At 46.2% G+C, this 26539-nt stretch overlaps 1 protein-coding gene and 1 long non-coding RNA gene across 5 annotated transcripts in view; one reads left to right on the top strand and one right to left on the bottom strand.

Annotated features, from left to right (window-relative positions):
* Window positions 1-26539, bottom strand: part of GALNT18 (polypeptide N-acetylgalactosaminyltransferase 18) — a 348597-nt gene that overhangs the window by 114771 nt on the left and 207287 nt on the right. The window lies entirely within an intron of this gene.
* The window catches only part of LOC114219416 (uncharacterized), a 55122-nt gene continuing 46763 nt past the window's right edge, over window positions 18181-26539 (top strand). For both annotated transcript variants that reach the window (XR_003611365.1, XR_003611366.1), the window contains exon 1: window positions 18181-18278. This is a non-coding gene — a long non-coding RNA (uncharacterized LOC114219416). The remainder of the gene's footprint in view (window positions 18279-26539) is intronic.

The raw sequence follows: 26539 nt of genomic DNA, 5'->3' as shown, positions 1-26539 counted from the left end.
CATAATGATCCCAGGAGATGGGCAAACTGGGACCCAGAGATGAGGAGGAACGCAGGGGTTACCCTCAGGAACCTCAGGAAGCTTGAGTCTTCCTGCCTGAGGCAAGAGACAGCTGGATGAGTGGCAAGCCTAAGTGGTCACCACACTTGAGGGAAGGGAAAGGAATCCAGAACACAGCTTCCCAAGCAGGTATCTTCCTCCAGAGTAGAGGCAATGATACAAAGAACAGGAGAAGGAAGGAGGGCTGAATGGAGGGAGTACAAGCTGATTTGAACAGAGGGAACCAAGCTCTGAGTGAAGAGACAAGTCGTGCAGCAGGAAGAAAAGCAGCTCTGGAACACTGGGGCAACGGGATGGGGAAGCCAGATCTTGTGTAAGTATGTTGACCACAGTGCTGATTCAAATGACCAGCTGCAGACTCCAGAGCACTAGTGGGCACAGGGCGGGCATTGCTGCTTACTGCTGCTGGTGCACAGCCAGATGGGAGAGGCACCACCTTCCTGGGCAGCGGCTGAGCCTTACCCAGCCACGGCCACGTCCTCTGCTGTTAACCACCCGTGGCTGGACAACCACACATAGAAAGAGAGGCCATCTTTCAAGTCTGGCAGGACACTGAGGAAGTCAGATAGCTGAGTGGCACTTTTATTGCTTTATCCCCCCCCCCCCCCCCCGACTTCGAAAGAGCAAAGAACTGGCAGGGTCTCAGCTGGGTGTGCGGATGGTGTTCACAAGCAGTGTCTGGTTTTCTTAATATTGGAATCCACAAAAGCTGGATCAAGCAGGGTGACATTTGTGAGGGCAGGAAGACAGAGTTTGCTTAGGGATTAAGCCTGACAGAGGACAGAAATCTACCTGTGAACTGGTTACCATGGAGAGTGGCCAGGGATGTGGAGAGAGGATGCACACGTGGGAGGGACCATGCGTCAGATGAGGAAACTGTTGAGTTGGGAGCTGAAGACAGAACTAATTTCCTCAGAAGTCTATGCAGCAGGGGGTGCCTGGGTGGTCAGTTGGTTAAGCGTCTGATTCTTGATTTCGGCTCAGGTCATGATCTCAGGGTTGTGGGATCGGCCCCACGTCAGCCCCAAAGCAGGCTCTGCACTCAGTAGGGAATCTCCTTGGGATTCTCCCTTTCTCTCTGCCCCGCCCCCTGCTCTCTCACTCTCTCTCTCCAAAATAAATAAATTAAAAAAAAAAAAAAAGAAGAAGAAGTCTACACAGCAGTAGCAACAGGGGTAGCAAGCAAAGTCAATTCCAGGCTGGAAGCTAGGCATGGGGTGATCCCACGGGTATCACAAAGATTTGCAGGTGACTTGAGTCTGGGAACAGCGCTGCTGGGGCAGGAAGGGCTAACTCCCGCCTGGCACCACCTCACTGAAGGGTGGAAGCATTTGGTGAGGCTAAAGGAGAGAAGAAAGGAGGTGAGGGCTGAATCTCTAATCTGCCTTTGGTGCTGTGACCAGATGAAGCAAGAGGGAGGCTGTTTATGGCCCAGACTGCAGGGTTGATAAGGAGGTAAAGTGAACAGGGAGGGCCCTGGCTGCCCAGACACCAAAGGGAAGGCTTCCACTCCATTCAAAGCGGGATGTTTGACAACTTGCTGAGCTAACAATTCCTGCCCCCCGATGGCTGGAGGGAAGGATGCCATGGTTATTACACTTTCTACATCTTAGCGATCTCAGAGAGTCTAATAAAACCTATAGGTCTCCCCTCCCCACCCCCCAAATGTGCGCACGTACGCGCGCACACACACACACACACACACACGCACACATACAAACACACAGACACCCTTTGCCTATGTCCCCAACAACTGTCCATGGTTCTTCTAGGACCCCATGGGCTCTGACTAAAACTTGTTCTTTCCTCAGCCCCTGGGCCTTTGCAATTGTATTTCCTGCCTCAAAGATCTCCTAGTCTTTGCAGGGCTCGCTCCCTGCATTCAGTTTCTATTAAATATCACAGGCTCAGATAGAATCTCCCTGACCATCTCATCAAATCTTCCAATTCACTTCCTTCCATCCCTACATGTTCTTTCAGCTACCTGTCCTGTCTTACTTTTCTGTAAGTGTTTTTAAGTATCTAAAAATCATATTAATCCTTCCTTGGTTATTTTGATGTATCTGTAGTGAAAATGTACATTCTATATAGACATGGGCTTTTTCTCTCTACTGATTTCTAGTGCTGCAACAGGGCTTGATACATTAGCAATATATATTAAAAAAAGACCCTTTGCTATTCCGGGCTTATCAGTTCCTGTCAACCATGAATAACTGGTGAAGCGGAGTGCTGGGAACCTTGGGGAAAACGTCCATATCGTCTCACAAGGCTTGTTAGAGAAAGGCAGGCCAGGTACACCCAAAGCCTAGGCTTTAGTGGACAGACTTCAAAAAGTGGATGGGAAAGAAAGCTGTGATTTCATGGATTACAGGCTTTGGAAGGAGGCCCTCAGCACCAAAATTCTGCTTATGTAACCGGCGATGATCCAAAACAGGAATAACATGGGAGAAACCCCAGAAAAATCAGACCCCGGGGAACTCTTGAGGAAGCTCATATTTTTAAAAGGTCATGTAGAGAAAATAGAAAGGAGATTCAAAATTGCAGTTGATTTGGCTCTGAAAGAACAGAATTAAGAAGATGAATAAGAAGGGGCCCGTGATTGAGGCCAATGGCATATTGTATGAGATGCCGAGGAGAAAACGGCAGCTCCTTAGCTTCCATTCTGTAGTTCCCTCTATGCCCACGAGAATAATGCTTGATTTGAAGGGAAGAAGAAGGAAATTAACATTTATTAAATAACTGCTATGTTCCTGCATTCAAGTGTTCCACACATTACAGGCATTATTTAATCTTCAAAACAACCCTGAGAGGAGCTATTGGTATTTGCGTTTTATAGATGAGAAAACTGAGGTGTTAAAGTGATGGGTCCAAGACAGCATACTTGATAAACAGCAGAGCCTGGATTGAAATCTGTGTATGTCTTTCTGCAAAGTGAGTTCCTTCCATACCCACTGCCTTCTCTCTAAATCTTAGAGGATCATTGGATCTCCTAGGATTGATCTCTGACCTGGGCATCCCCATCCTGTGCTAGCTGTGCCTGAGATCACTGGGCAGCTGGCTGAAGGGGAGAAAGGGGGTACAGTAATCACCACAAGAAACTGACTGTGGGCCAGTAGGCCCTTCCTGAGCACTTCCCACAACTAACTCATAACTCCTCACCACAAGCTTATAGGAAAGCTTATTTTAAGTCATTCTTCCTATTTTAAAGATAAGAAAACTGAGGTACAGAGGTATCAGTGTAAGTCACCAGCTTATAAATGGCAGAATCAAGATTCAAACCCAGGCAGTCAGGCCTCAGGGCTGGGCATTTAACTACTCTGATAAAAATGAATGTGAAGAGAGTGCCTGACTGTTGTCAATCAGTCTAGTCTCCAGCCGAGAAGACCAGGATTCAGGGCTCTGAGATCCACCAGACATTGTATCACTGAACTAATATGGAGAAGAAAGGGGCTGGAAAACCACTATCGACTCAAGAAAAGGGAAAGGATTATTCAGATTACAGGCAATGGGATTTAATACCAAACATAGGCATGATTTCTTTTTTAAGAGAGGAGGAAAGAAGTCCCAGGCACATAAACCCACATGGGCACATATGTTGAAGATGGAAGGAGTATGGCGCTTAAGATTAGTGGAAGCCCCTGCAGCCAGGGGCAGAGAGCGCAGGGTGGGCAGGAGTGAGATGGAGTGAGACAAAAGGAGGGGCAAACCCTGAAGAGGGGCCCAGTAAATCATGTTTAAGAGGTTTGTCGTTATCCAAAGAGCAAGGAGCAAGATTGGAAAGCGGTGGGTTTTGAGTATCTACATCATGAAATGGTGAGGCCAAGGGCCTAACAAAGATTTTATTAGAACAAATCAGTAAATGGATCACACTTCTTTCCTGAACAGGCTTATTGGTGCTGCAGGTCAGGGAAACATGTATCTAATAATAATGATGATGATGACAGTCATAACAACAACAATAACAATAATATACCAATAATGACTGTAAGCAATAATAATAAGATTTTTGAAATTCAGTGTAGGATAATGGTTAAATGAACACTAGTAAGGTTTGAATCCCATCTTCTCATTTACCAGTGTGTGAACTTGGGCTATTTGTTTTACCTCACGGTGCATGTGCTCCAAGTTGTAAAATGCGAATAATAATAAAGACCACCTTATAGAGTTGTTGTGAGGTTAAAGAGTTAATGCACATAAAGCTTTTAAAAGAATGTCTGGCAGGTTCTAAATACTCAGTGTTACCTATTATTAGTATTATTATAAGTAACATTTACTGAGCACTTACTAGGCATTAAGTACATAGCACTGAAAGTTTTACATATATTATCCAATGTAATGATTGTGGTGGTTTTAAAAGGCATTCACAAGGGCTTTGATATTCCTCTCTTCATGAAATGGAGCTCAATTCCTTTCCTCTTGAATGTGGGCTGTACTTAGTGGCTTGCTCCTAGTGAACAGAATAAGGCAAAAGTAGAAGTGTGTCACTTTTGCAACGAGGTCATAAGAAACATCACAGCTTGGTCATTCTCTCCTGGATCACTTACTCTGAGGGAAGCCAACTTCCGTGTCATGAATCAAGATCCATGCAGGTCTGCCATCCCCAGTCAAGCCTTCAAATGATGGCATCCCTAGTCAACATCTTGACTATAGCCTCATGATTCAGAACCATCCAGCCAAGAGCCTCCTGGATTCTTGACTCTCAAAGATTGTACACAATAATACATGTTTGTTGTTTTAGCCAGCTAAGTTTGGGGTGATTTGTTACACAGCAATAGATAGCTAATATAATGATTGTTACACAAAGTCTCCCTTCATATCCTTTAGGAAGTTTGTAAACTCAAAACATAAATGAGTAATCAGGGAATGTAGCAAACCAAAGAGGACATGCCTGCCTAACAAAGGCATCTGCCACTCAATTCCAGCTGATTGTTATTAAGTATTTCTCAAGAAAAGCCAGAAATCTGGATATTTTGGTGAGATACCTCCTGGCTTTTAACATGAGTTTAGATTTTTAAAAATGATGTGCAGACCGAACAAAACATTTGCCACCATTTTGAAACATCTGGACTGGATGCTCAAAATATTTGGACTAGATGTTATATAATCAAGCAAAATAGTCACTACTGAATGACTGTATCCAAAGGGATCGCTTTATGGCTCAACGTCAACATCAAAGGGGTTTCTAGCAGCAAGCGAAAAGCTCTGTCCTTAGTTCCATCCTCCACATATTTTTCCTTGACAGATTAGATAAACATAGAAAAAGTATATTCCTCAAAATCTGTGACTGATAAGATGGGAGGGGGAATGCTGATAGAGCCAAAAAAAAAACTTTAACGAGAGAGAATGATGGCTCAAATCTAACAAGATGGAATTTGACACATAAAATTGGAAGCTGTGTACCTGTCCCCCAAATGCAAGTGCACAAGAAAGGAAGTGGGAGCTAAAATGTATATGTTGGTCCTGAGGCAGCTCATATGGGACGGGACAGAAATTGAGGTGAGATATGCCCATTGGCCTCAGATGAGCGGGTGGGGAAGGTCCTAGAAGCAGAAAGGAAGAAGATGGACCAGGGATATGTAGCCTCAGGGGATCCTGGCAGCCAGGGAAAGGCTGAAGGTCTCAGCCAGGGGTCAGTGTCAGGGAGGCACCGCTAAGGTGGCAGGTGGTACCTAGGATAGGTATGGCATGGATCCCATCCCAGGAGCTTGACAGCCAGCAACTCTTGAAAACCCAAACAGAAGACTGTCCAGCAGGGAACATGGCCCGTCTCCCTGGACTAGGGGTGAGGGCCTTGGTCACACAGGAAAAGCAAGAACTCAGTTACAAAGACCAGCATCCAACAAATAAGTTGGAATCTCTTGCCACTGTCATGCTCCAACTTATCCCAGAGCCTTGCTTCATTAAGATGAAATGGGGAGGGGAGGAAGGGAAGGACTCAAGATGAGGCCCATAATATTAGATGGCTACCTGGAAGGAGACTGGGGACTCATTATGGTACCTGGGTAGAGTTCTGAGCTTTCAGCCTTGGATCCCATTTCCATTCCTTAGTATGCTCCTCACTCCTGGCTTTGAGGTCACCTTGAAAATCTGTGCTGTCACCAGACTAATACTTGACTCTGGCTGGATGGTCATGGAGTAAGTATCCAGCTCTTGTTCCGTTTCTTGCTAGTCCCTGTCTGTTGGAACTCTGTCATGAGTATATACCACCAAGATACTGGTAAAGAGCTTTAAACAACTTCCCCAAACTGGGAATAGAATTGGCTCCAGTATCTGAGTGGGGCTAAGTGTCCCCCTATTTAGTGGCTGAAGGTAGGCTGGGGCAGGAATGCAGGTAGTTCTTGGCTAGAGGACACAGGAGGGCAGTAGTGAGCTGAGGTCAAGCCACCTGGCTTTAAGCTGTCACGTAATGGGGGGGAGAGGAAACAGTTTTGAACAAGGGTATAATGTGATCCGAGCTTTCCTTTGGCAAGATTCTTCCAGCAGTGGGATATATTCTGGGAGACAGGAAGACACACAGACTGGAAGTGGGCAGCTGCACCGGTCTTGAGGATGTCCAGTAGAGTCCCAGAATTCCAACAAACCAAAGCTTTCAGGACATTTAAAGTTTTCCCAGTATGCTTAAGCTCCTTCTTCACATTTGGCTTGCAAGACTCCTAATTTCAAGTCTCAGAAAGTCCTTCCTTGTTCTATGAAGCCTTGCTGAGCCCCAAAGACTAGGTTGGATGTCCTTCCCCTGGAGCCCCAGTGTCTCCCGGTCCATCTCTACCACTAGATGGTAAGCTCTTTGAGGGCTGTTCCCACAGCCTGTTCAGTTATAGCTCCAGTGCCTCGCACTGAACTTAGCATAGAGACTGTGATCTTGAAAGGCTTTTTGCAAGGAAGAACAAATGGTTCAGTCCTGTCTCTAGGGGGTACTGCTTGAAGTTCACCCACATCAGATGAATTCTTTCTATGGTTTCTATCAAAACACTCAAGGGATCATTTCCAGGATTGGAGAGCTGTCCACATTCCTGCATGGAGCCAGTTTAATACACCTCCCCCCCCCCCACACACACACATACTCTTAAATTGCTGAAATTAAGTTCATGGGAAGTAAAGAGCAGACTGGTCTGGCTTTCGAAAAGCATCTCTGTCTGACCCACTACAAGTCTCTGGAGCCCTTACAGTCAGGGCAAAGGGTGCTTTTGGAACCCGGGCAACCCAGAAGAGAATCAAGACATTGTGATGTGTCTGACCTCAGAAATACCAGGCCTGGGAACTCAGAGTACAGAAAATGTACCTCCTTTCTGAACAAGGAAGGAAAAAATAAACACAAATCCAGATCAACCTCCTGAATGTGGCAAATAAACGTGATCCTTTATGCTTTTGCACGGGAGCAAAGAGAGCACTGGGGCTATTGTGTGACTTCAGCTCTGATGAGCTCCCTGCAGAGTTTGGTGCTGGGTGGCACGGTCGAGCTGGCCAACTCCCGGCACTCTGTCCTAAAGGCTCAGGTCCCAGGCTCAACTATGCTGCCTCTTGTCAGGCAGGAGGAGGCTGAGGGGCATCCACTCCAGGCTCCCCTTTGACATTCTGGGTACAAAACACATCTAGGAACAAGAATTCCAGGGTCCCTCAATTAAGGAATAGCCCTTTCTATTCTTTTGATGAAATATTTCACTTTTGCATGTTTAATATTAATTACTATTTAATGTAGTAATTGAGATGGGCCCAGGCTGCTTTGCATACAGTAGAAAAAACATGTTAAGCAAAGCCCTCCTGAGCACCTACTGTGTGCCAGGCACTGTCCTAAGCACCAAAGAGACACAGTCCCTGGTCTCTAGGAGTTCCCAGCCCAGTGGGAGACAGATATGACAAGAGACAAGTAGACTCCATTCTAAGTGGTGAGTGCTACCTACCACGAGGCAGGTGCAAATAGCTCGGGGAACTCCCAACAGCTAGCTCTCAGCGAGATTAAGGAGGGGTCTACAGAAGATGTGGCATCTCAGTCGGGCTTTAAGGGATGAACTTCTGTTACATAGCAACACAATACAACACATACAATAGCAACACTGAATACTGTAGAAATGCACTTTGCTCAGTAATACTTGAGTTGTTGCAATATTTGATTAGCCATTTGGTTGTTACAGAAAAATTCTTAATTGTAATTGATGGTTGTTGCCGTAACAGTATATTGCCTGTATTTCTACCTCTAGTAAGGGGCTTTATGTGCTTGATTTTAATATCCTTGAGCCTGGGCAAGTGCACAAGTCTTTTTAAAAGAAACATGGTTTACTTGTACAAAACATCAGTTTTGAGAGATCGTTAATGCCCTTGAAGTGGTTTTGTGGGTGTGAAACAAACGGTGAGAATTTGAATTGGTCCCTCTTATTACAGTATTGAAATTAAGTCTACTTAATTTATCAAGTCATATTCATGCCCTGATTTTATATACTTGATCTATCAATAAACATTGTGATACTTGAAAAAAAATGAACTTTTGTTCATCCCTTAAAGGATAAAGGTGAGCATTATCCTTCTAGTTAGAGGAATAGTTAGAGGAAGATATGAAATGGGCTTATTTAGTGAGTAAATTAAAAATTATCACAGGTGGCTGGCACAGAATTCTCCATGTAATGAAGAATTAGGCTGAAAGGCTGGAAATGAAATAGTAAGGCAACAGAAGAATCACGCAATCATGCTTTATTTTATATCACCTTGGGAACACTACCCTTCAGTATGTTTATAGCACGTAGATTGCCTTTAAATGATCCAGCCTGGTGGAATTAGATTTCTTTCCCCGTCAACTATGCAATGTAAGCAACACGTTCAATATTCTCAGAAAAAATAACTATTGTCATTGGGGGCGTAGACATGTTTTAATCCGTGATGACAGTTTGTCTTGAATCATACACTGCTTGTATCTTCCTGAACCAGGCTTTGATGGTGGGTGGCTTCCTCTGATCGGCTGCTGCACTGAGCGGAACTTTGCAGTAACGGAAGGCAAATAATGAGCTCCTTTTGTCAAGGTGCCCATGGGCCTCTGCTCGGGGTGTGGAGTTATGGGAGACTGAGGCCATCAGCCACCGCTCTTGCTGAGAAGGACTTTACATGGCATTATTTCAGGGCCTAAGTCCTCCCCTTCAGAGATAATGCCAGCACCCCAAAACCTCTTTGGGGAACTGAGCCTCATTTCTCCTTTGCCAAGCCTGAAGTGTGGCATGTTGACACACCTGTCTTGTAGCTGCAGTCAGAACAGAGGCTGCAGGAGGGAAACGGGAAGATATGAAGGCCTCTTGTAGTGCCGTTGGCATCTGACAAGGAGTCTTGTAGCACCTTTGGGGATGGGGAAATCTACTGTTTCTCTTTGGACTGAGCACAGCTCTGGGAGGTGGGTGCTTCTTTCTTCCCTGCCCCAGGCATCCCCCTGAGGAAAGTGGTCCTTAGAACCAGAAAAGAAAGGTGGTCATTTAGAAAGAATCATCTTCTCCTTAGGGCCGAAGGGATGATAATGCTCAAACACGGTGTGGAGGAGATGATAGGGCATAGGGCAAAAAGCAGGGGCCTGGACAGTAGAGAAGTATGCAGAAAGCCAAGGAGTACCTGTAATCAAACCCTTGACCTTGAACATGAGACCTGCTTCTCAGAGCATCCCACAGGAAGGCCTTCAGCAGTCAGGTGACTGAATCCTTCACCACTGCCTGAATCTGGGCAACCACATTTCTGATGTGCTGTTTCTGCCCTGGTAGATCATCTCCTGTCATGGGAAACTCAGTACCTCACAGAACAGCCCATTCTCCCATTGAAGGACTCTGGCTTAGAGAAACTGCTCTCTCAAGCAGAGAAGAAACCCACCCTGCAATCCCTTCTATCCACTGCTCCCAAGTTTTGCTGTGGCAAGCTCTGCAACAAGCCAGCCCTTTCGGTCCATGAAGCTGCTTTAAAGATTCTGGGTCTTCCCTTCTGGAAGCTGAGTATGACTGAGTCCTTCAACCACCCTCGGTGTGTCAACCCTTGTCTCCAAGAGGTCAGATCACATTTTCCTCCCTCTGGAACTTCTCCCTCTGAAAGTCCGTACCTGGGACCTTAGTCCAAGCCTCTATACCTCCTTCTCCCCCGCCCTCTGCCAAGGTTGAGAAAGGCTTGGATTCAGGCTAATGCCAGCACCTGGTACAGACAGCTTGCCCAGCCCACAGCAGCCTCGTATCACTGGGAGCAGTGCCTGTGTTAATGTCTCAGCGGTGTATGGATGCTGCTGATTGCTGGGAGCTCCCAGGCGCAGGAGAGAGGGCTGATGGCCCGTGGTCTGCTGGGCACAAAGCTCACATGCTGCTGAAGAGGGTGAGGCTGCTCAGCATCCTTCAGTCCAGTTGCTGTGGATGCTGGAGAGAGCACCTGCCCTGCTGTCAGTGCCTTTATCTACTGTCCACCAGATGGGTAGGGGACTTCTGTTGCTAACTCCTGGCCCCTGCTCCCAGGGCGTGTTGTGCAATGAACAGGATCCAGGAAATGTCATTTGGAGTTACTTCCAGGCAGCCCAGCTATTGCAAGGTATCTGTGCCGAGAGACACCAGGCAAATGATTAGCTTGTGCCCTGTCACTTGCCTGGCAGCAAGAGGAGAGAGCTCCCATTTCTTATGGGCTCCCCAGGAGATGGTTTTTGTTTTCTTCTGGAAAGGAGTGAGTGTCAAGAAGAGTGTATACATGTACAACACGGAGCCAATTATCCCTGCTCCGGGAAATGGGGATGTCATTGATCACTGGATTCCCCAGGGGAACCCTGAGCTTCAGGGCCGGTGCCTCCATCCACATCATCCATCGGCACATGGGCAGGACAAGTGACTATATTAGCTGGATTCGATTCAGCTGCTTTGATTCTTGTGCCCTCCCTGGGAAAATAGCTAATGCCCACGAAATACAGGAGGGCAGGGAGGGCCAAGAGCAGGAGCTAAAACACTTGAAGGTTGGCATGAGCCTTGGGCCCTGAGGGAGGTAAGGGTCAAAGAGCACCCAGGGGAGTGGGCTGGACATTTAGTGTTAGAGAATCAAGGAGAGTCTGATCCTGGGGAACCCTGGTTCCACCCAACCTAACCCAGTTCTTCTCAAACTCTCCTGCCCACAACCATAGTCTCATTCAGGTGTGGCTGGCTTATCTCAATGCTAAGCTCAATGCAACTCTGACTTCACCTTGACCTTGATCTCCTCTTGACCCCAATCATCCCCCTCAACCCCGACCACATCCCGGCAACTCCACCAGCCAGGACTTCACCACCGCCCTGGCCTCAACTTGAATATGGTAGAAAAAAAAAATACAATACAATATGCCCCAGCCACACCTAATCCAGCTCTCAGCAGCCCCTGACTACTCTCAGCCCCAGGCTTGTTTCAGAGGGCAGAGGATGGAAGGTCTCACCAGTAACTAGGAAACAGACTCAGCCTCAGAACTGCTTTGCTGTGTTGTATCTGCCCTTCCCACACCACCCTCCCCACACCAGGATACTCCATGTGGCTCAAACATTCTCTTGTTCCTTAGACAAGTTTGAATGAGAAAAATGCCGACCTGGTTACTTGCTGCTTTTGTGTCCTCCGTCAGGGGACTTGGCTGCAGGCACCGGCCACCACACTATTTCCTGCCTGCTGTGGGCCGGGTCAGGGGACGAGGTGTGTGGGATGCGAGTGGTTAGGGCCAGGGGGATGTAGGGGACTATCTTTTTCCCCCTTCCCTTCCTTTGTCTTCATTTTCTAGGCTATGAAGGAGACACAGAGGAAATCACTGCATCATTGTTTAAAAATCATTTGGTTGTTGACTAACATAACATAATAAAAAAAAATTATAAAAAAAATAAAATAAAATATCTGCCAAATATTAAAAAAACTCATTTGGTTTTGTTCCAATTGTCTTTAAATATTCTCAGGACAAAATTAAGGCTATGGCTGTCTCCTCGGCAGAAACCAGTTAAAGCCTTTTCAAAGCGAATCCGTGATGGCTGGACTCTGGGAGGAATGAGGTGAATAAGAGGGTCGGGTGGGTTTTCAATGACAGGGGTGGGGCGGGGTTTCCTGCTGTGGGCTTTCTTCCTCCTCCAGCCACAGAGCATGACTTTTTTAGGATGTATAGCACAGAGAACCACACGGAAGCAAGAGGGCTCTTCGTTAGGGGTCAAGTCTCCATGGTCTGCAGAACAGGAAAGGCGAATATTTTCCCCTTAGGAAAATAAGAGAGAAGCAATGGACTTAAACCATAAGGTGAGGCCCTCTGCGGGCTCCTTTTACCCAATCTATGAGCTGGAAAATCTCTTTTCAATGCCTAGGAGCTATTAGAACAGGGAGAAAAAGTTAATATCTCCTGAGAGTGAAAAAAGTCAAGATTAATCAAACGTGATGGATAAGAGTTCTATTTGGCAAGGAAGAAATATGACTTTTATCTAAGTGGGTGTGTGTCTCTTTCATCCTATGGCTTGGACTCCTGCTTATCTGTCTTTCTCTGTGCAGGCAGCTTGATTGATGCACTAGTCCTAACGTGATTTTTAGCTCCTTTGATGTGGTCCTTTACAGTGACCAGGGCATCAACAGTCCTGCCAGACCAGAAGCCTAGTATCTCATTCATAGAGATTTCGATTAGAGGGATATGAAAGTCCCAATGAGCCACGAGTGGGTAAACTTTCCCCACAGTATGTCTGACTTTCTTATTGTGAATAACTTTGTAACCTATGCTATCATTTTAATAAAAATCACATCTATTAAAAAAATGAATAGGTCATTGAATTTCAAAATAATAGCCACTATTTACTGAGTACCTACAATGGTCATGCATCCAGGCTGGATTAGCAGCTGCTGGGTTTGTGGTAAAAAAAACAAAACAAAACAAAACAAAACAAAAAAAAACCCTCCTTCATTAAACAGGATCATTGCCACGATGTCTGCAGCTCCCACAATGTAAGTGTCTACCGTACTGACTGGACTCGGTGATTTATTATGCCTTTTCTGATTTTTCCATGCTGGCATCTTGGGACAACTACCAAATTGCAGGTAAAGGTTGAAATATTCTGTCTCCTTAGGGCTAACTTTTTATACCAAGTACACTAGCAGCTGGTAAACATCACAGAACATTGGTATTTCCAGTCCCATCTCTACCTCCAAAGCCACTTACAGAAATGGCTCAATATCTACATGCTCTTTCAACCAGGTGCCACTGTGGTAACATAAAGGCAAAAGTGAACGTAAGGGGGCCATCGGGTTAAAATGTCATAAAAGTTGGGTTGGGATTCCAAAATAATTTCAGGATATGGCCAAAGCCATCGTCTAGTATGACAACCATCAAAGCAAATATGAATGTTAGATTTCATGGCAGATGCCCAAGATAAAAGCCAGCAGAAGAGAAAGGACATGAGAGTTTTCAAACATAGTCCACGGTCATCTCCTTGGCCAGTGGTGTTCCCATCAGTTCCTTTTGCAAATCCAAGGGCCTTGTCCCCATGGGTGTGGGTCTTCAGGTCTTTCCCTGGAGGGTGAACCCAGGAGGACTATTATCCATGGGGAATTTGTACTGAGGTGAGGGTCCTGGGGGCAGGTTCGGCTAGGAGGAGACTGACCTAGGACAGCCTCCAACAGCATCACTATAGAAAGACTCCTAATCAGAGTCAAGAAGTGAACGAAGCTCAGTGCCAAGGATCTGAGCCTACATGGGTGTGAGCAAACAGACTCCCAAAGCCAGGAACTGGAGCAGGTTGGGATGCTACACACGTAATGGGCTGAGGCAAGGAGCTCAGGCCAAGGCTGTAAAGCGAAGGGAGTGCCAGATGGTGGCAGTGTTTGGGGCTGGCTGTGGCTTACAGGGGATGGCTTTAAGGGCTAGCAGCCAGCCAGCAACCATCCCTACTTTGTAATCGTGTGGCTTTCTGACAGACCAAGCAAAGGGCTGGAGCTGAGCAGCTGAAGGCATCCTCCACTCAAATCAGCAAATTGTCTCTTGAGGAAACGGACCAGGCAACTTGTACAATGAAGAGGCAATTAGGGAAGCTGCCTTCCCCCGAGAGAGTCACCACGCTGGAGATATAATCTACGCCCCTTCAGCACATACAGCTCTGCTCTGCAGAACCAGAGATAAATAGCAAAGGCCACTGGGCTTCAGCTCCATCTATTACTATTATTCAGAAATAGTACTGCGGAGCTTTCTCAAAGTCAGCCGCATGATGTAGGCAGCCAATGCTGCAAGATGATTGATGGGACCTGAGAGGAGATATTTCTGGTGACCGCTATTATCCAGACACAGTCAGAGAACACTACAGGACAAGGGCAGCATGTAGCTTTATTTGGCCATGAACTTAATAAACCTAGGAGGAGGGCAAAGTGGAAAGAAGAACATGGCCAAACAAAGGTTTACTAGGCTCAAGGAAAAGGGACCACATCCCCCAGAGATGTGAGTGGCCTGAGTGAAAATCTGGGAGCCATCGCTGGCTCCAGAGAAGAGAGAGAAGGGGGCCAGGCAAGAACTCCCAGGTACACATTAGGTGTATTAGGTGGAGGCCCAGCCCCAGCCGTTCACAACTTGAACAAGTGCATCCACCGCCCTCTCCCTGAGGAGTTTACAATCTAGCTGGTCAGAAAAAATAGACAAAAGTACACAGAGATCCAGGCAAAGAACTTAAAATTCTGTATCTACCATGTGTCCTAGTGGAATGTTTGTCTCAATGGAGAGATCATATTGCACCCAAGACCCATGTGGAGAAGGCTCTGGAAGGAGGTGCCCCAGAAGGGAAGAGTCATATGTACACTAAGTCAGATCTCTTTCTGAGAGTCACCATTTCTTTGGGGTTACCTATTGTGATTCCTACTCTCCCAGTTAAATAAAACTTTCTTGAAAAAATGAAGAGAGTCTGTCCCCTCACACTCTGTAGTGGCTGGTGAGGCACGCATGCCCACGGCCTAGGCAAAAGGGAGGAAGGCTAATTTGCTATATTCTAGCACTGATCTGATGTGCTAATAGTCCTTCATGGGCCAAAATTGGTTTATATGGCTTCTCAAACCCCCACCTTCACTCACTGACCATGAGCTCCTTGAGGACTTAGGACTAGGCATATGTAACCAAGACAATGGCCCAGTGCCTGGCTTATAGCGTGCTCTATGAAGAAACCACCTGATTTTGGTCATTATAAGCTGGATTCCTAGACTGTTCTCAAGGCAGACATACCAACCCAGATGATCAGGCTTCAAATAGGCAAAACAGCAGTGTTCCATGCACAAATTTACATTCTAATCACTAAGTCTGCCATTTTTGACCTCATGGTGAGGCACTGAGATATCAATCCAGATTTTTAGGAGGAAGACGTCTTTAATGTAAAACAGCCCTGGTACCACAGGACGAAGGTGAAACCATCATCTTTTCCCCAAATGCTACCAACAGACCTCACTCCCTGGCTCAGGCATGGGCAGTAAGGTTGGCAGTTCTCTGGCCCCTGCTCACCATCTCCCAGCTGCTGGCTCATGGGGGCGGAGCCAGAATGCTCTTCTCCCAAGCTCCCAGGGCCAGCAGCCTTGCCTCCTGGGAACACAGCTTAGTCAGCCTCTGGGTTCCTGGAGCTTGGGTTCCTCAAAGGCAGTCGGTAGCCCTGACTTCCCCAGGGCAGCCTCAGCAGCTCACAGGGCCACTGTAGCTCCTGCTTTCTGCATAGTCTGGTCCGGCTACAGGGCAAGGCCTAGAAAAAGCTCTGACACCACCTGGCCACAGTCCTGGGCCTCGTCAGCCTTCCAGCTCTACCTTGGCTTGGCCTTTATGTGCTTGACAAGGTCCTCTGGGGGCCCCTGGCACCTGCCAGAGTGAGGGTCCTGTTCTCTCTCTGCCCATCCCCACTCCTGCTATCTGCTCTCCCTGTCCCCAGAGGCAGCTTCACGCAGGACTCTCAGATCTCAGCCAGTCACCCTCCCTGTGTCTGGAATTTTATTCTGCGGTGCCATGGGTTCCAGCTTTGTCTCTAAATCACTGCGTGACCTTGCACAAGAACACCTCCCCTCTCCGGGCCTCAGGTCCTCATCCAAAACATAAGGGTTCTTGATGACATCCTGGTGTCCTCCTGCTCTGTGTGTCTCTGGTTACTGCCATCTGATGAGTATTCACTCTTTCCTTGCCTGGCATTGTCTCTGTCCCTCCTGCAAACAAGGACTAACACACACTGGCAAGTACACAACTAACCTTTGAACTCTACCAGAGCAAGGAGACGTTAAACCAAACCACCCTGCATCGAAGCCCTGTTAGCTAGTACACTGTGCAGTGTGCTGGGCAACCCCATCCACACCCCACCTCACCTCAGGAGGCTGAGTTATGGGGCAGACATCAGGCAGCAACCTTATCCTGACAGTGGGAGATCAGAGGGCAGGGGTTAATTCCCCTTCGCACCTCCCTGTGGGGTTGATGCCCCCAGTCACCAAAAGGCCAGCTCCTATCATGGGCCCTTCAGCTCTATCTGGTTTCAGTTGCCTTGTGTCTTCCACCTTTTCTGAATGGGGTGGGAGGGATTCTCACTGTTCCCCGCCCCGTGGCCTTGCACCAGCCCCGCGGCTTCCCCATACTCTGCTCCCACCTCCGTAAATTGCCCCTAGGATTAAACTCTCCTCCAATGATCCAGTCTGATGGTGTCACCTGCTTCCTGCCAGGGCCCTGCCATCTGAGCCTGCAGTCGGGGGGCTGAAGATCCGTATGGAAAGCAGAGGATGGAGAAGTGAGTTCAGAAGTGAACTGAAGAAAGTCCTAACTCAAACCTTTACCTCCATTAGATTCAAATAATACAGACCACAGATGAAAGAAAGAGGCCATCCGTGGTATTTTTACATATCTTCAACGAGGACTCGCTGGCCCTGTAGCATTAATTTCCATTTACCAAGCTTTGTTCCCTAAAACTTTTCCCAGGTCACCCTCCTCTGCAGTTTTCAACGACACACACAGTTCATGTTTTGCTTTGTTGATGGACAGCGTGCCCACGGAGCGGCATTCTCCCGCAGGTCTAAGTGATCCCTCACTGGCTGTCTAATTGCAGAGCTGGTGGTTCCTGGTGCCTGTCTTAGCCCCGCTCCAGGAATGCAGCGGTGCTCGGTGGGGGTTTCAGATGCAAGGGCCCGAGTGACCCTTATTTAGCCGGGGCGTCTGCCATGGCTGGGTCGGTATCTATCAAGCCCTCCCCCATATACCCAGCAATTGTGCAGCGGGCACGCTCTTCGGTAGCTTCCAGCCAGGACGGGTTGGAACTGGCAGAGCCCTCCAGTTAGCTCAGTCTATCCCTCCCCGCAGAACCCTGCCTGCGGTGGGGGGCTTGGGCTTTTGTTTTTTGGTCTCACTTTCCTTCATCTCTCCCAAGGTCATGCTGCCAAAACCTCTTCACCCACTCTGTCTCTCTCTCTCTCTCTCTCTCTCTTTTTTTTAAAGATTTTATTTATTTATTTGAGAGACAGAATGAGATAGAGAGAGCATGAGAGGGGGAAGGGTCAGAGGGAGAAGCAGACTCCCTGCTGAGCAGGGAGCCTGATGCGGGACTCGACCCCGGGACTCCAGGATCATGACCTGAGCCGAAGGCAGTCGCTTAACCCACTGAGCCACCCAGGCGCCCCACCCACTCTGTCTCTTGCCTTATTCCCTTTTCTTTGTCCCAATTTCTGGTTCCTTCTTTTTCTCTTTTTCCTGATATCTAGCCACAAGGAGTGACTTGAATATACTAGAAGTGAAGTCCCTGAAACAGAGGGAAAGGCTTATAGAAATACAACTTTGCTTCGTTGAATTTCATGGAAGACACGTTTCTGTCTTTCTCTTTAGTCCTTGCTGAATCAAGCACGGCTCTGGGCTCCCACCGGGAACTCAATCCCTTCTAATTGAGACACTGATGCAGAGGGGGCGCCAACCATGCTGGTTTGCTCAGAGGGCTCCCGGTTTGGTGTGGAAAATCCTGTAGGCCCAGGTATACTGGGAGGGCTGCTTGCCCTTCTCTAGCAAACTTCTGACCCACTCGGCCTGGTGGCGCGGCCGCATCTCACACATTTTGGCAGTCTTAGATCAGGTTCTCGAAGAACTTAGATCAGTTCTTGAGGAAGTGGTTTAACTGAGGGCGAGCTCTCGAGTAACCCTTTAGGGGAGGAGAGAAGCAGGTGAGGGCAGGGAAGGCAGCAGGGCAAAGCTATGAGCTCAGCCGACATCGAGCTCTGCTCCACAGGAAGTGTGGCTGGAATCTCAGGCTTATCCCATCTTGGAGCAAGGGGTGAGTTTTTATTTTATTTATTTATCTATTAAGGATTTTATTGATTTATTTGAGAGTGTGCGCACATGAGAGAGAGAGAGCACAAGGCGGGGGGGAGGGGAGCAGCAGAGGGAGAGGGAGAAGCAGGCTCCCCGCTGAGCAGGGAGTCCAATGCGGGGCTCGATCCCAGGACCCTGAGATCATGACCTGAGCTGAAGGCAGACGCTTAACCGATGGAGCCACCCAGGCGCCCAAGGGGTAGGCTTTTAAACACCGATATCAGGGAACCTGGGTGGCTCCCGTGGTTAAGCGTCTGTCTTTGGCTCAGGTCATATCCTGGGATCAAGTCCCGCATGGGGCTCCTTGCTCAGCAGGGAGCCTGCTTCTCCCTCTGCCTGCCGCTCCCCCTGCTTGGGCTCTCTCTCTCTGTCAAATAAATGAATAAAATCTTTAAAAAATATCAGTCAGCCGCTAGTTCTGGGCCATCCCCGCAGGAGGGGCCTAATGTCCTGGGCATTTCTGGGTGAGGCAGCTCTCACCACAGAGGGCGGTTCCACAGAGTGGGGTGCAGCCCTGAGCTGCTGGCCTCTGGCATGCACAGCCCCTGGGGGACAGGTGGACTGGCCCAGTGAAAGGAACTGGCGTGGGGTACCCATTAGTGTCTATAACACTCAGACTCCCCCTGGTTTCTGGGGAGCCAAGGGAATGACCCCAGCACCTGTTGCCAGTCAGCCTGCACCTTCCTTCCCACTTCCCTGAAGCACACTCAGACCTTACAAGTGTGATTCTACCCGAGTTTTCCATTTTGCCTTCTTAGAACTGCCCTGAGACCCTTCTTGGCTAAGGCCTGACCCCTACTAGAATTTGCTAGTTTTCCCCAGAAACTGCACCTTGCACTTATTCTCCCACAGCTGCCTGGATTGGGCTTTGAAACCGCTGAAGCTGGAGATCTCTGATCCCTGACCCAGCCTGAGTAAATGTGTATAACCCCAAGTCACAGCTTCCTGCAGGAGCTCTGTCAGATGGACCCACTAGACAAAAACACAGAGAGAATGTAGCCCCAGGTCTCGAGGCACTGCAGGCTCTGCCTGTGGGCATCAGGTGGACCTCATGGGGCAGGAGGTGTTCTAACCCTGGTTTGGCCTGACTAGAGTGATAGTCTCAGTCTGCTGCAGAGGGTCTGGCATGCCTGGCAACTTGGCCTGCAGAGATTTGGACAGAGTCAATATCACAGGCTTTTGGAAATGCAGTTTTTAAAAGTATCCAAAACATGTGCCTCCTGAACCTCGTGGTAGATGCTATGGATGCCTCACCCATGTCCTTGGTGCCTCATCTTTTCAAAGTGCCCCTCTCTCCACCACCACAATTAATTTCCAGAACATCTGCCCAAGGGCTTTATTCAAAGCCACAGAGGACTGCCCTTCCCCAGCACATGTCAGTCTGAAGTGCTAGAAATTAACACCCCCTGAGAGCAGCTCTGAACCGATGATTAAAGGGAACCCCAGCTCCCTCACCTCTCAGGTGTGATCATTCTGACGCATGTATTTTACATCATTTCCCAGAGTTTCCCTGTAGGTTTAAGCTCCACCTGCCCGCAGTGGTGCCTGACCTGATAACACACTCTTACTGGCTGTTTCCCTACCTTGTCTAACTCCCCACCCTACGGGTCTATCTTGAACTTCCTAGATAAACTACTTGCTCTTGAATCCATGTTTCAGAGTCTATTTCTGGGGGACTAAACCCCTTCAAGACAAAGCTGGAGAAGCCAGATCCAGACCCGCCATACATGGGTTAGGCCCTCTATAGGATACCACGACATCTCTGAGCCCAAGGGTCAGGATCCCTGTGGGAGCTCTTTCCACACCAGACCCTCCTGTACTGAGCGGCCCTGAAGAAGGAGGCAGCAGTCTGGTCAAACATCCTTCCAGAGTTCCCATGCCCCATTAGGATTCAGAGGCACTCTTCATGTTCTCTAGAGGCCTTCTGATCCTGGGAGGCGATTCTAATTAGGATTTGATCATCCTAGAGATGACTCCTTGTGCATGTTCATCCTTCCCAGGCTCCCTCAGGCCCCATAACAACATTAGACTGCAATTTCAGGTTGATATAATTTGGTGCTTACTGCACCTTACTACTAGCCCAGACCACTCCTTCCCAGGATGCCCCACACTGGGTATGTGGCAGCACCCAGGGCTCAGCATGGGAGCATCGCAGTGCAGGGGATGTCCACGAAGGATGACTACTGCAGGGGTCCAGGCCCCTGGTCTTCGAAGCCTTGCTGTATAGGCCCAAGTATCCTGCCATTCATCAAGTGAATGATCAGGGGGAGTTGGCTCTACCACCAAGCCAGGTTGGCTGGTCTTCACCCCCTGGACATAACCCCTGCTCAGCAGTGCCTATATGTTCCAACAGCTGCTTGACATCTCCCCTAGATATCTCGCAAGCATCTCACATCCATCACATCCAAAACTTCACTCTGGTCTTACTCCCTAACGTGTTCTTCCCCCAACTCTGTGCCTCCCATCCCAGTAAATGGCACTGTCACTCACCCCATTACTCAAGCCAGGAACCTGGGTTTCATCTCCAGTTCTTTCCTTTTCTTTCCCCTACATCCAATCACCAGCAAATCCAAATGGATTTGGTCCACTTGGAGGTCCAGTTGCTCCTCCCTCTCTACAGCCACCATAGTCCACACCACCATCACTTTTTTTTTTTTGGTTTCATCATCATTCATTTCTTTTTTTTTTTCCATTTTTTTGTTATGTTAATCACCATACATTACATCATTAGTTTTTGATGTAGTGTAACATGATTCATTATTTCTGCATAACACACAGTGCTCCACGCAGAATGTGCCCTCTTTAATACCCATCACCAGGCTAGCCCATCCCCCCACCCCCCTCCCCTCTAGAACCCTCAGTTTGTTTTTCAGAATCCATCGTCTCTCATGGTTCGTCTCCCCTCCGATTTACTCCCCTTCATTCTTACCCTCCTGCTATCTTTTTTTTTTTCTTAACATATATTGTATTATTTGTTTCAGAAGTACAGATCTGTGGTTCAACAGACTTGCAATATTCACAGCGCTCACCATAGCACATACCCTCCCCAATGTCTATCACCCAGCCACCCCATCCCTCCCACCCCCCACCACTCCAGCAACCCTCAGTTTGTTTCTTGAGATTAAGAATTCCTCATATCAGTGAGGTCATATGATACATGTCTTTCTCTGATTGACTTATTTCACTCAGCATAACACCCTCCAGTTCCATCCACGTCCTTGCAAATGGCAAGATCTCATTCCTTTTGATGGCTGCATAATATTCCATTGTGTATATATACCACTTCTTCTTTATCCATTCATCTGTCGATGGACATCTTGGCTCTTTCCACAGTTTGGATACTGTGGACATTGCTGCTATAAACATCGGGGTGCACGTACCCTTTCGGATCCCTATATTTGTATCTTTGGGGTAAATACCCAGTAGTGCAACTGCTAGATCATATGGTAGCTCTATTTTCAACTGTTTGAGGAACCTCCATACTGTTTTCCAGAGTGGCTGCACCAGCTTGCATTCCCACCAAGAGTGTAGGAGGCTTCCCCTTTCTCCACATCCCCGCCAACATCTGTCATTTCCTGACTTGTTAATTTTAGCCATTCTGACTGGTGTGAGGTGGTATCTCATTGAGGTTTTGATTTGGATTTCCCTGATGCTGAGCGATGTTGAGCACTTTTTCATGTGTCTGTTGGCCATTTGGATGTCTTCTTTGGCAAAATGTCTGTTCATGTCTTCTGCCCATTTCTTGATTGGATTATTTGTTCTTTGGGTGTTGAGTTTGATAAGTTCTTTATAGATTTTGGATACTAGCCCTTTATCTGATATGTCATTTGCAAATATCTTCTCCCATTCTGTTGGTTGTCTTTTGGTTTTGTGGACTGTTTCTTTTGCTGTGCAAAAGCTTTTTATCTTGACGAAATCCCAATAGTTCATTTTTGCCCTTGCTTTCCTTGCCTTTGGTGATGTTTCTAGGAAGAAGTTGCTGCAGCTGAGGTCGAAGAGGTTGCTACCTGTGTTCTCCTTTAGGATTTTGATGGACTCCTGTCTCACATTTAGGTCTTTCATCCATTTGGAGTCTATTTTTGTGTGTGGTGTAAGGAAATGGTCCAGTTTCATTCTTCTGCATGTGGCTGTCCAATTTTCCCAACACCATTTGTTGAAGAGACTGTCTTTTTTCCTTCGGACATTCTTTCCTGCTTTGTCAAAGATGAGTTGACCATAGAGTTGAGGGTCCATTTCTGGGCTCTCGATTCTGTTCCATTGATCTATGTGTCTGTTTTTGTGCCAGTACCATACTGTCTTGATGATGACAGCTTTGTAATAGAGCTGGAAGTCCGGAATTGTGATGCCGCCAGCTTTGCTTTTCTTTCTCAATATTCCTCTGGCTATTCGGGGTCTCTTCTGGTTCCATACAAATTTTAGGATTATTTGTTCCATTTCTTTGAAAAAAGTGGATGGTATTTTGATGGGGATTGCATTGAATGTGTAGATTGCTCTAGGTAGCATTGACATCTTCACAATGTTTGTTCTTCCAATCCATGAGCATGGAACGTTTTTCCATTTCTTTGTGTCTTCTTCAATTTCTTTCATGAGTATTTTATAGTTTTCTGAGTACAGATCCTTTGCCTCTCTGGTTAAATTTATTCCTAGGTATCTTATGGTTTTGGGTGCAATTGTAAATGGGATCGACTCCTTGATTTGTCTCTCTTCTGTCTTGTTGGTGGTGTATAGGAATGCCACTGATTTCTGTGCATTGATTTTATATCCTGCTACTTGACTGAATTCCTGTATGAGTTCTAGCAGTTTTGGGGTGGAGTCTTTTGGGTTTTCCACATACAGTATCATATCATCTGCAAAGAGTGAGAGTTTGACTTCCTCTTTGCCGATTTGGATGCCTTTGATTTGTTTTTGTTGTCTGATTGCTGTGGCTAGGACTTCTAATACCATGTTGAATAGCAGTGGTGGGAGTGGACATCCCTGCCGCGTTCCTGACCTTAGGGGGAAAGCTCTCAGCTTTTCCCCATTGAGAATGATATTCACTGTAGATTTTTCATAGATGGCTTTTATGATATTGAGGTATGTACCCTCTATCCCTATACTCTGAAGAGTTTTGATCAAGAAAGGATACTGTACTTTGTCAAATGCTTTTTCTGCATCTATTGAGAGGATCATATGATTCTTGTTCTTTCTTTTGTTAATGTATTGTATCACGTTGATTGATTTGCGGATGTTGAACCAACCTTGCAGCCCAGGGATAAATCCCACTTGGTCGTGGTGAATAATCCTTTTAATGTACTGTTGGATCCTATTGGCTAGTATTTTGGTGAGAATTTTTGCATCCATGTTCATCAAGGATATTGGTCTGTAATTCTCCTTTTTGATGGGGTCTTTGTCTGGTTTTGGGATCAAGGTAATGGTGGCCTCATAAAATGAGTTTGGAAGTTTTCCTTCCATTTCTATTTTTTGGAACAGCTTCAGGAGAATAGGTATTAATTCTTTAAACATTTGGTAGAATTCCCCTGGGAAGGCATCTGGCCCTGGGCTTTTGTTTGTTGGGAGATTTTTGATGACTGCTTCAATTTCCTTAGTGGTTATAGGTCTGTTCAGGTTTTCTATTTCTCCCTGGTTCAATTTTGGTGGTTGATACATCTCTAGGAATGCACCCATTTCTTCCAGGTTATCTAATTTGCTGGCATAGAGTTGCTCATAATATGTTCTTATAATTGTATTTCTTTGGTGTTGGTTGTGATCTCTCCTCTTTCATTCATGATTTTGTTGATGTGGGTCATTTCTCTTTTCTTTTGGATAAGTCTGGCCAGGGGTTTATCGATCTTGTTAATTCTTTCAAAGAACCAGCTCCTAGTTTCGTTGATCTGTTCTACTCTTCTTTTGGTTTCAATTTCATTGATTTCTGCTCTGATCTTTATTATTTCTCTTCTCCTGCTGGTTTTAGGCTTTATTTGCTGTTTTTTCTCTAGTTCCTTTAGGTGAGGGTTAGGTTGTGTATTTGAGACCTTTCTTGTTTCTTGAGAAAGGCTTGTAATGCTATATACTTTCCTCTTAGGACTGCCTTTGCTGTATCCCAAAGATTTTGAACAGTTATGTTTTCATTTTCATTGGTTTCCATGAATTTTTTTAATTCTTCTTTAATTTCCTGGTTGACCCATTCATTCTTTAGTAGGATGCTCTTTAGCCTCCCTGTATTTGAGTTCTTTCCGACTTTCCTCTTGTGATTGAGTTCTAGCTTCAAAGCATTGTGATCTGAAAATATGCACGGAATAATCCCAATCTTTTGGTACCGGTGAGACCTGATTTGTGACCTAGGATATGATCAATTCTGGAGAATGTTCCATGGGCACTATGGGCACTAGAGAAGAATGTGTATTCCATTGCTTTGGGATGGAATGTTCTGAATATGTCTGTGAAATCCATTTGGTCCAGTGTTTCATTTCAAGTCTTTATTTCCTTGTTGATCTTTTGTTTAGATGATCTGTCCATTTCAGTCAGGGGGGTGTTAAAGTCCTCCACTATTATTGTATTGTTGTCAATGTGTTTCTTTGCTTTTGCTATTAATTGCCTTATATAATTGGCTGCTCCCATGGTAGGGGCATAGATATTTACAATTGTTAGATCTTCTTTTGGATAGACCCTTTAAGTAGGATATAGTGTCCTTCTTCATCTCTTATTACAATCTTTGTTTTAAAATCTAATTTGTCTGATATAAGGATTGCCACCCCAGCTTTCTTTTGGTGTCCATTAGCATGGTAAATGGTTTTCCATCCCCTCACTTTCAATGTGGGGGTGTCTTTGGGTCTAAAATGAGTCTCTTGCAGACAGCATATTGATGGGTCTTGTTTTTTAATCCAATCTGATAGCCTGTGTCTTTTGTTCGGGGCATTTAGCCCATTTACATTGAGGGTAACTATTGAAAGATATGAATTTAGTGCCATTGTATTGCCTGTAAGGTGACTGTTACTGTATATTGTCTGTGTTCCTCTCTGATCTATGCTGCTTTTAGGCTCTCTCTTTGCTTAGAGGACCCCTTTCAATATTTCTTGGAGGGCTGGTTTCGTGTTTGCAAATTCCTTTAGTTTTTGTTTGTCCTGGAAGATTTTTATCTCTCCTTCTATTTTCAATGACAGCCTAGCTGGATATAGTATTCTTGGCTGCATATTTTTCTCATTTAGTGCTCTGAAGATATCATGCCAGTCCTTTCTGGCCTGCCCGGTCTCTGTGGATAGGTCTGTTGCCAATCTAATGTTTCTACCATTGTAGGGTACATATCTCTTCTCCCGAGCTGCTTTCAGGATTTTCTCTTTGTCTCTGAGACTTGTAAGTTTTACTATTAGATGTCAGGGTGTTGACCCATTTTTATTGATTTTGAGAGGGGTTCTCTGTGCCTCCTGGATTTTGATGCCTGTTTCCTTCCCCACATTAGGGAAGTTCTCTGCTATAATTTGCTCCAATATACCTTCTGCTCCTCTCTCTCTTTCTTCTTCTTCTGGAATCTCAATTATTCTAATGTTGTTTCGTCTTATCGTATCACTTATCTCTCGAATTCTGCCCTCGTGATCCTGTAGTTGTTTCTCTCTCTTTTTCTCAGCCTCTTTATTTTCCATCATTTGGTCCTCTATATCGCTGATTCTCTCTTCTGCCTCATTTATCCTAGCAGTTAGTGCCCCCATTTTTGATTGTACCTCATTAATAGCCTTTTTGATTTCGACTTGGTTAGGTTTTAGTTCTTTTATTTCTCCAGATAGGGTGTCTCTAATAACTTCCACGCTTTTTTCAAGCCCAGCTAGTATCTTTAAAGTCATGATTCTGAACTCTAGGTCTGACATCGTACTAATGTCCGTATTGAGTAGGTCCCCGGCTGACGGTACTATCTCTTGTTCTTTTTGCTGAGGTGATTTTTTTCTTCTTGTCATTTTGTCCAGAGGAGAATAGATGAACGAGAGAACAAAATGCTAACAGGTTAACAACGTCCCCAGCAAATATACTCTATACAAATCAGAAAAGACCTGAAACCAGGGGAAAAGAAAGGGAAAGAAAGAAAAAAGAAAGAGAGAGAAAAAAAAGAAAAAGATAAAAACAAACAAAAACAGAACAAAAAAAATATGACCAAATATGATCAGACTAGTGTATAGATCAGTGCCACACACTAGATTTTGGGCGTATTTTGGTCTGTTAGAAGAAAGTGCCTCCTAATATTTTAAAGGAAGAAAG

The sequence above is a fragment of the Eumetopias jubatus genome, unplaced genomic scaffold (assembly GCF_037043125.1).
Source record: "Eumetopias jubatus isolate StellerSeaLion01/CBP00866 unplaced genomic scaffold, mEumJub1_p1.0 scaffold_13, whole genome shotgun sequence".
NCBI lineage: Eukaryota > Metazoa > Chordata > Mammalia > Carnivora > Otariidae > Eumetopias > Eumetopias jubatus.
The sequence above is the reverse complement of the archived record's forward strand: the minus strand, read 5'-3'. Positions and strand labels throughout refer to the sequence as shown.